Here is an 11357-nt window from a genome sequence, read left to right on the forward strand (position 1 = left end):
ACATTTCTTCTACCTAACAATAATATTTATAATTCTGTTTAATTTTTTTTTTTATGCCAAACTTTCTTGCATCCAACTACTCATCTTTTTTGTTATACATAACATTCTCGTTGGCTTATTACAAATAGATCGAGTATTCTAATTATTTTCCACTCATCTGAAATCATTCTTAAAGAGAATATAGTTTTACAAATAAATAACTTCAATATAATCAATTTAATAATTTCGATAACAACTTTACAACTATCCCGCGTTCGGATACAAAAAATATTTCATCTTATCTCATTATTAATATAATTTTTATAAATTTTCACATAAAATATAATAAATAATATTTTAACTTTTTCAAATTTTAAAATAATAATAATACTAAAAAATAATATTTTAACAATATTTTATTTAACTTTTAACTTTTATCTCAACTCTAACTGTATAAACCACGCCTTAAACAAATTCATTAACCCATGACATCCCATCTTGTTTGGAATACATGCTTCCAAAAAGGTCCAAAACAATACACAATAACATCCTTTTGAATGGCCACAACACTAATACAGGAGTCACCTTCCAAATGATAGGTAGAAGGATGCCCTTGTATTAACGTTAAATATAATTATTAAATATAATTAGTTATGGATGAACGATATCATGGCAAAAAATATAAAAGGCAAATTACAGATCACGGTGGACCGCTACGCTTATTACTTATAGGAGGTTTTAGACCACTATAAATATAAGTGATTATAGAATTATAATTATAGTCACCTATAATTATGATAAATAATTTGTACAAATCTCAAATAGACGAGTCTTATATAAACTCTAGTAAAAAAGTAGTTCTCACCAAAAAAATTATAAAAAAAAGACTTGTATATGACTTATCTATTTAAAATTTATACCCAGTATTATTCATTAATTATTAGTTTTATAAGTGACAGCATTGCAATTATAATTAGAATGGTATCATTCTTGTTAGACCACGGTCCGTCTATATATAATTGGCCTTTATATTTTTTGCCATGATGCCATTCATCCGTAACTAACTATATTTAGGCTTCTCGTGGGAGCACAAACCATCTCTTGTCATTTAATAATTTTTCATAATTTTATTTCCAAACATCACTTAAGTATAAATACTTTTTAATTTTAAAGCTTTAGCATTATTGTAAGCAGTGATACATGTACTTATAATTTTTTACCTACAAGACTCATTTTGTCAGTTTTGTTTTGAATTTCAAATTTCATAATTTTCAATATATCAATAACTGACACGTGGGTAAATAAATTTTTTGTAAGTTTTTCTTATGTACAAATAGCATTTTGCTTTTATCTAATCATTACAAGTTTCTCAAACTTTTAAATAAAATACAAAAAATAATTCAATTTTTTAAAATTTTAAAATAAAAATTATATTAAAAAATTATATTCTAATAATATCTCAACTGTATAAGATTTGTATTTAACATTCTCTCTCATTTTTTAAAATTTAATCAAATATATTAGTTTAAACAATTTTATTATTATTCATTAATAATTTCATTTTTATTTATATATTTCTTATCTCGATAGGCTATAATATTTTTAAGAGTAATGATAAATACAATCATGAGTTTTGTAAGCGTCGCACATTCCTTTTAAAAAAGAGTATGACATACTATTAAAAAATTATTTTTTTTCATGCATACCTTATATTTATTTATTTTTAAAAAAAAAAACAATTTTTACACACTTTATAACAGTAAATATTATTTATTTTTAAAGCGCATAATGGTAGTATCAATTGGCGCGAATGCGACTCCTAAATTAAGATTGTCATAGGGCTGTAATCAAGCCGAGCTGATTTTTAGCTTGTCGAGCTCTGCACAACTCAAAATACTTGAGCTATAGATTTTTATTTATTCTTTATTCAAGTTTGACTCGATAATGCACGCAGAGCCTGGTTGGTGAAAAGAAAAAAACATCAAAAAGTAAAATATTTTTCACATAAGCTGGTTACGGTAATAATTCATCTAAAAAATGTGTAAAAATTAAGATTTTTTTTAAAATAACAAAACATCATCATCTCATAACAACACGTATTAAAAAGTGTAAAAAAAAACTCTTCAAAGATAGGTTGTGAACAACGTAAATAAGGTAAAAGTTTTTTTAAATTAACAAAACGGTTTTGTTGTAATTTGAGGGAAATATATACCTGAAACTTATGTTGTTGATTAAGTTACTGAATGAATGGATAGGACATTAAATCTCTTATGTCGTTGTTCCTACACGAAATTATATATAGTATGCGTCTCAATATTTTTTTCAAGTATAGTAAATGTTCTTACAAGAAATAAATTTAGAATTTTACAAAATCTTAGAGAAAAATATTGTTATCTCAAGTATTCATTTTAAATCTAGTGGATGATTTTTAAATCAAGCCAAGTGTTTGAAAATCTTTCAAATATTTTAAAAGTCCAGACTAAATGGGATATTTGTAGTGTTAATGAACCAAGCATATTTTTCAAGAATGACTCTTTAAATTTTAGAACTCGAAAATAATATAATTTTAAAATTTTATTTTTTTAAATGATTTTATTTTAATTTATTCTTATTAAATTAATTGAATTGTTTTATTGAAGAAATAAAAATAAAAGAGATGTAGTTTGTGGTGTAAGGTATGATAATTTTTTTTTAAATTAATATTATAAAATTGTTAACTTTCACTGCTATATCCTTCGAAACTTTGATCATTATTTCATGAGTTGTGTAGCACAAGACATCTAACCAATAAGGCCAAATGAACTTTTCTTTTCCATATTTTTTTATACTCTTAAACATTTTTTTAAAAAAATTTACAACATCATTAAAAAATAACTTACTTAACCATTATTGAAAAAACAATAAACAAAAAAAATTAATCAATAGAAATGCTCGGATCCAAAATGGGTACGTCGAAGCATTTCTCTTACTTCATAGCTCGAAGAGAGGACACGTGGACAATTGCAAACCAATTTTTTTCTTCTTTTATACTCTCTCTCTCTCTCTCTCTCTCTCTCTCCTTCCCCTTCTTCTCCTCCCACGCTGAAACTCTCTCTTCCCTTTGTGAGTCGCCGCCGTCTATGTCTTCAAGCTCAAGTTCTTTTTTCCTTATTTCCCTCTCCCTCCCCCTCTCCCCCTCCCTCCCTCCCTCCCTCTCTCTCTCTCTCTCTCTCTCTCTCTCTCTCTCTCTCTCTCTCTCACCTTCCCCTTCTTCCCCATCATGACAGCTACCGACAACTTCACAAGAACTGAGAGTAAGCATTTTCCTTTATCTGCTCTCCCATTTTTTTCTCCAAAAATTTCATCTATTTTCTTCTCTTTCTCTTTATGTTTTCAGATCTAAGCTATGTGAGGAAGTCTCCAGGAAAATTGTTCATCTTGGGTTGGAGTTTGGGAGGAGGCATTTTGAACTGAACACAAAAATGAGAAGTTTGGAAAGTTTGCATTTTTCTACCATTTATGAGAAAGTTTACTTTTTTCTATTTGTCTATTAGTCTTTAATAGTTTTCTAGTTCATCTTAAAATCAAAAGAATGGCATCTTCTTCTACCACATCTGAAAATCACACAAAACAGTGTGTACTATCAACAGAAATGACGCAAGATGCCCACGGTTATAGCTCATGGACATGGTTTATGCTGTTGATCCCTCAAATCTCCTCACGCTCTTGTTTGTTCAACAACTTTTTAGTGAGATAGAATTTTAGGTTGATTGTCTATCCAATTTAAGTGTCGTTTCACTAGTTTGGGAGTTGATTCTCTTGTATACGATCTGTGTAAGTTGGCGTTGCCTAGATTTCTACTAAGAAAGTTCTTATAAAAAAAATGCAGGTTAATGTAAAGCAAACCAAAGCCAAAAATTGCAAATAAATTTTTTTTGCAGGAGAGAGATAGAATTTTCAGACTAATCCGTGAAAGAAGTCACACCGCATGAGGGACAAAATTAAAAAACAAAGAGATAAGTCAGTAAAATGAAGAAAAAACACAAAAGGCAAGGGAATTTATTGAGAAAACACGATGCAAAATTGGGAAAAAATATTGTTCATTAGTTAAGGGAAAAAACTTAATAATACTCAGTCAAACAGGGGCATGAGTGGAACAAAAAAATTAAATAACTCAGGAACCAGGGCCAAAACCATAATAAAGATCACTGACAGAAGGCACAAGCGAAAAGTAAAATATAAGAGCCAGGGAGAAAATTGTAATAATAACCAGTTACGAAGGGGTATAAATGGGAAATAAAGTATCAAACAAGAGTTACTGTTGATTCGTATTCATTTACGGATAGCCACTTTTATAGTATGAGATATATACATAGTGTAAAGGACGTGTTTCACACTACCAACCGCATAGATGATCTTCGACAATAAAGAGGTGGCACTGGTTGCCCTGGGGAGACTCCGATGCTTAAGTCAGCAACACAATATGAGAATAAGTGTATGTAAAGATGAAGTGAAATGTTTCTTACCTCTCGTGGATTATTTATAGACAGGCATGGACTTGACGACGACTAACTTTAATCAGCATTCCTGTGTGCGCATCCTTCATGATCCCTTATTAAATGGAGAGGATATCTCTTGTTTCGTAGGAGAGAGGATATCTCATGTTTCGTAGGAGTTATCTTGCCTAAAATGATCGTATCCAACTATGATCTCCAACTTTCTCTAGGAGTTATCTACTATGTGGTTATGGTTATGGGCTCTTTGGTCACCCTCTTAATCTTAAGCTAAGGCTTTGGGTCGGCTTCCTAGCAATGAGCCTAGTTACCCAGGGGCATCCAAATATCCCCTCCAGTTACTCTGCTAATTTTCTTTGTACTGACACATAGGAAATTAAACTTTTGAATTCTTCATAACCATTGCTTACCCCGATAGTCTGTGGGTGTGCATATGTACTTTACCCTTACCTAGCTGGGGTTTACGTTAATTGGTGTGTTCGAGCCCGTATCCTTTCTTTTTCAAAAGGATGTGACTTACGTCGATGATAACTGTTCTTGTTAATTAAATGATTTTTAAAAGAAATGGTAACTGTCGGCGCAGCCAACCTTTCAGATATCCAAGAACCCAAAAGAGGGCAAGATTCTGGTGGGCGGCCAGGATACTGTTTGTGATGGAGCCTTTGAAGAATGAGTGGATGAGGAAGTCGGCGCCCAGCATGATGAGCAGTCGGATAAGTAAGTTGGCGTCCAGCATGAAGTAGTCCCTATGGGGAAGTGTCTGCACCCGAGCTTGGGGCTGCCATGGCCCCGAACCTGAGCTTGGGGCGAACAATGTGAGTTGAAGCTAATGTAATGAGGGATGCTAGTTGGGTAAAAGATGCTGGTCCTCGCTAACCTCTGCCTCCTTTGGGGTCAGCTGTGGAGACGACCAAGCGCCTAAGGAGAATATTGTCTTCGGTACGACTCTTTTCCCTATATCTTTTTATTTGTGTGGCGCCTTGGATAATGGATGATAGGGCCCACTTGGATGAGAAAGTTTGTGAACGACAGAAGTTCTCTTATTTCGCCAAGAAAGAGAATGACCGCCTAAAGGCTGAGAGAGACTGTCTATAATGATGCCTGGAGTAGTCGGATGGCTACGTTAACCCCATGGAGGCAGACCTCGACTCTCTTCACGAGGAGTCGTGTGACCTGCGCTCTGAGCTCCTTCGTGTCCAAACTCTCCATGCTCGTGATAGCGTTGCCTTGCATATGGTGGAGATGGAAAAAGCTGCCATCAGGGCAGAAGTCTTACGCCTGAGGGAGGCGTTGGGATCCCCATAGAGGGCCCCAACCGATGCTGAAAGAAAATGCCAAGAGGTGGTTGTAGCCTTGGCTTCTTCTAAAGAGAAGCCTGAGAAGGTGGCCAAGGAGTTGTCTTAAAAGAAATAGGCGTTCTGGCAGGAACGCCAACAGAAGGAGACGGTTGTAGCCCTGGCTAACTTGCTAGGTGCATCGCGAGTTTGTACTCGACTTTTGGCAGCTAACCATTGAGAGGCTTGTGGGGTCTTGTGACCTCCACGCCCTTGCTGGTTGCCCCACTAGTGTATACTTGTTCTTTAGTGGCTAACTTGCTAGGTGCATTGTGAGTGTGTACTCGACTTTTGGCGGCTAACCGTTGAGGGGGACGTGGGGTCTTGTGACCTCCACACCATTGTTGGTTTCCCTGCGAGTATATACCCGTCCTTTGGTGGCTAACTGTTGGGTGCATCATGAGTGTGTATTCGACCTTTGGTGGCTAACTGTTGAGGGGATCGTGGGGTCTTGTGACCTCGGCACCCTTATTGGTTGCCCTGCGAGTGTATACTCGTCCTTTGGTGGCTAACTGTTAGGTGCACCGCGAATGTATACTCGACCTTTGATGGCTAACTGTTGAGGGGGTCGGGGGGTCATGTGACCTCTATGCCCTTGTTGGTTGCCTTGCGAGTGTATACTCGTCCTTTGGTGACTATCTGTTGGATGCACCATGAGAGTGTACTCGACCTTTGGTGGCTAACCGTTGAGGGGGTCGTGGGATCTTGTGACCTCTGCACCCTTGTTGGTTGCCCCACGTGTGTATACTCATCCTTTGGTGGCTAACTGTTAGGTGCACTGCGAGTGTAACCTTTGGTGGCTAACCGTTGAGGGGGTCGTGGGGTCTTGTGACCTCTACACCATTATTGGTTGCCCCACGAGTGTATACTCGTCCTTTGGTGGCTAACTATTGGGTGCACAGCGAGTATGTACTCGATCTTTGATGGCTAACTGTTGAGGGGGTCGTGGGGTCTTGTGATCTCTACGCCCGTGTTGGTTACCCCATGAGTGTATACTCATCCTTAGATAGCTAACTGTTGAGTGTATTGCGAGTATGTACTCGACCTTTGGTGGCTAATCGTTGAGGGGGTTGTGGGTTCTTGTGACCTTCACGCTCTTGTTGGTTGCCCCGCAAGTGTATACTCATTCTTTGGTGGCTAACTGTTGAAAGGGTCGTGGGGTCTTCTAACCTCCATGCCCTTCTTGGTTGCAGTAGGTTGAATGCTTACTAGCTTTTGATTGCATTGAGTCCCGTCAAAATATACATTTCGAAAACCAAAATTGTCTCTAAAATAAATGCATAAGAAAATAAATTTTTAAGGGTAAAATCTCTTTAAGTGTTTGACAATTTATGGGTGTTGTAGCTCCCTTCTTTGCTGCCATGCTATTCTCCTGAACATTGTGATTGTTGTGGATTAGGTGGCGCCTTTGGTCCTGGTGTGCCGATCGTGTTTATCATCCTGGTGCCATTAGCTGTTGGCCCTATTGTCTTTATCTTTGGAATTATTTTGGTTCCTGTTCTCCGGTTTGGATTCCTACATCCATGGTTCCAAGAGAGCCTGTAATGTATTCTCTGCATTAATAAATGCATCTGCTTGGTCGATGAACTCCTTTAATGTAGATAGAGTCCTTCTGGCCAGTTCAGCCATGAACGGGCTTCGGGGCCAGATTCTTCCCAATAGGGCGGCCAATGTGATCTTTTCATCTTTGTCGTTCGTGGTGAGCCTCTCTTTGTTGAAGCGCGCTAGGTAGGTTTTCAAGTTCTCACCCTCCTTTTGTTTTATGGTTAATAGGAAGCTGGCTTACGACGCCTTCTACTTGCCATGAGTTGCATAAGAAACTGTTTTGCTAGCTCCTCAAATCTGCCAATGGATCCGAGGCATAAGGCTCCAAACCAACCTCTTGCTATCCCCTTTAATGTTAACGAGAATGCGCGACAGGCCACCTCCCTAGGTAGCCGTGGAGGGTCATATGTGTTTTAAAATTTTCGAGGTGATCAACAGGATCCTTGGATCCATCGTATATGTCGATTTGTGGTACCTTAAATTTGGAAGGTAGTGGAACCACCATGACCTCCTCGCTGTAAAGGAGATCCGTCCGCGTAAGAAGCTACTCCACGAAAGAGGAACCACCAATCCTCTTCACCATCTCCTCGTACTTGTCAACCAGACTGCGCAACTCATTATGCATTTTTTTCTTTTCCATCTCTTTGCTATTTATCCCATCCACACTGTGTGCATCTCCTTCAGCTTGCCCATTCTAGGCTGGAGGTTATCCTTTTGCCATTTCAATTCCTCGTTCTCTTTTTGCAGTTGTCAATCCTTTTGTAGTTGCTTGACAACTGCCATGAACTGCTTTAGCCTCTCTTATGTTTCTGCTAACCTCGTCTCCACTTTTGTCATGCTTGTTTCTGAGTCTCGATGCATGTGTAATCGCATAACGGTTGCCATGTGAAAATCACGTTGATGTCTGTCTCAAAGATCCCACAGACGACGCTACTGTAAAAGACGTGTTTCACACTACCAACCTCACAGATGACTTGTGACAATAAAGAGGCGACACTAGTTGCCTTAGGGAGACTCCAATGCTTAAATCAGTAACATAATATGAAAATAAGTGTATGTAAAGATGAAGTGAAATGTTTGTTACCTCTCATGAATTATTTATAGACGGACATGAACTTGATGGCGACTAATTATAATCATCATTCTCGTGTGCTTATCATTTATGATCTCTTATTAAATGGAGAAGATATCTCCTGTTTTATAAGAGTTATCATGCCTAAGATGATAGTGTCCAACTATGATCTCTAATTTTATGGGAATTATCTACCACGTGATTGTGGTCATGGGCTCTCTAGTCTTGATCCTTTCAATCCTAAGCTAAGGCTTTGGGCCAATTTCTTAGCATTGTGTCTTGTCATCCAGGGGATTCAAATAGCTCCTGTGTATATATATTTATCAATATCTAAATTTGTTTTAATCGAATCGAGTTAATAAGTCAATTTAGATAATCTTAACGATGTTTAACAATCAAATTTTATCGGATATATTTCTTTTACTATTCTAACAGATGTCTACGTTTATAAACCAACATTTTTTTTTTATGAGTCAAATTCAATTTCAATTTATCCGAACGGGATATAGAAGAGATTCATTTTCAGCAACAAGTTGGCGCCATTCAATAATTTGGCGACGTAGATATCAATAATCTCGTCAGCAGCCTTTTGAGTTGTACTCTTTCCTGATGACCTCATCAGTGACCTATGTACTGGTGGCCAGCTGGCTGGGTCGACAACATCGCGCAATCAATCAATCGACTCACTAATCTTTATAACATAAAATAATCATATGTAAATAGAGTCGTTTGCGAATCACTTGCGATGCGTTGAACTTTTTCAAATATTATTATTATTTTAAGTTTTTGATAAAGTTAGATTATTTATTATATATTTTATTAAATTTAAAAAAATTATAATAATAAAATTAAATAAATTGAAAGTATTTTTATATTAAAAAAACTTTTGACATGTTTGGCAAATATAAATGTGAAAAGATCTCAAAATCTTTTAAATTTTTTATAATTTTATTTTCTAATATTACTAAAATATAAAATATTTTTTAATTTTTAATTTTTTAATTTAACTTATTATATAATTATTATTTAAACACAAAAATTAATACATCTTTTTATAAATCTCAAAATAAAAATTTAAAAAATATTTAAAATTTTATTTATTCACTTCCATAATCTTTAATACAATATCTATTTTAAAATATATTTCTATTTAATATCTTTTTGTCTCATTTTTTAAGAATATATTCGTTCAAATTATTTTATTATAACTATTCACAAAATTATCAAATATTCTAAAATATGACTTTTATTTTTTAATATAATAGATAGGCCTTGTTTGCCTGAGAGATAAAACATAAAATTTTGAATTTTTTTTTTAAATTTTGTACGTTTAAACACTCTCTGAAAATAAATACTTATTTTTTATCTCATTTTATTTTGTCTTCTATTATTTTATCACTATTCATCAACTGTACTATACATAAAAAAATAAAAAATAATGCCAGTTGAACCTATCATTTCTTTCTCTTGTATTCATCTTTCAACAGTAAATAGTTTTTATGAGTGGGTCCAGTGATAAACATTAGTGAAGCAAAACGCAAGTGATAAATATTAGTGGGTTCCAATGGCAGGAAAATGCCGAAATGTTAGGGAAAAAAAAATAAAAAAACAAAACGCAACAAAGCCGGAAAAAGAGAAAATAAAAGTATGGGTCCCACAATCATAAATACTTCACAGAAAAATCAAACTAATCTCATCTTATCCTTATAAATAAATATAATTTTATCTTATTTATATTTAATATATCTTATTATTATTCATATATATCTCAAAAAAAATTTTCTCGCCTCATCTCAAAAAATAAACAAAACTTTTAATTTTATTGATAACGGTCCCGAAGAGAAAATACCTTTTCGAAATGGCGAAGCATATATGACCTTAAATTTGGAATTTCTTCACGTGATTTTTTATGTAAATATTATAATCAGGATATTTTAAGTGAGGGTTACTGACAAACAGAAACTTACGAGATATTATTCTCTTTTGTAAAAAAACAATAAATTTAAAATTATAATTACATTTCAAATAAACTATAATTTTAAATTGAAACTTTAAGAGTTTGTTTAGATTTAAAAATGATTTTATCTCATCTCATCATTATAATTTTTTTAAATTTTTACATAAAATTTAATAAATAATTTCTTTTTTTAAAATTTAAAATAATAATATTATTAAAAATAATATTTTATTCAATTCATCTAAAATCATCTCTAAAATATCTCTTCTCCTATTCTTGAGTGTACAAATCACCAGTTCAAAAATTTGTAAGAATATTCTTAATGGATTAATTAAAAGTTAAACTTATTGAATATTTATCTGTTTGAAAATAAAATATATTCATAATAGATTAATTAAATTCTAAATAAATATTTTTAAAATTATTAGTTACTCATTATTATATAATAAATAAATAAATAATTTAATGTAGAGATTTGATATAAATAATTAAAATTAAATTTATTTTATATTATTTTATTATTATATAATAAAAAAATAACTATTTTAATATGAATATTTATATAAATAAAATAATCAAAAATTAAATTCCTTTTATATTCATAAAAAAATATCCTAATCGAATGGAAAAAAGTTGCATACAAAAAATTTTAAAACTGAAGACCCGAAATCCAAAGCATTCCAGACACACAAAAAACAAAAGATGCCGTAATTATAATGAATGGATGGTAGTTAGAACGGTAGAACCACAGCAAGTTGACACTCCGGTACTAGAAACCTAGCTACCAGTCTACTCCGAGCGGGATCTGCGGAGTGTGGACCCTCCAGTTGAACCCTAGCTAACTACCAGTCTACTCCTACTGGGATCTACAGAGCATGGACGCACCGGTAGAAACCTAGCTACCAGTCTGCTCTTAGTGGGATCTGCAGAGCTCTGTTCCTCTTGCATGCACCCAAACCCCACATGGAGAGCACTCC

Source organism: Juglans microcarpa x Juglans regia, chromosome 1D (assembly GCF_004785595.1).
Source record: "Juglans microcarpa x Juglans regia isolate MS1-56 chromosome 1D, Jm3101_v1.0, whole genome shotgun sequence".
Taxonomy (NCBI): domain Eukaryota; kingdom Viridiplantae; phylum Streptophyta; class Magnoliopsida; order Fagales; family Juglandaceae; genus Juglans; species Juglans microcarpa x Juglans regia.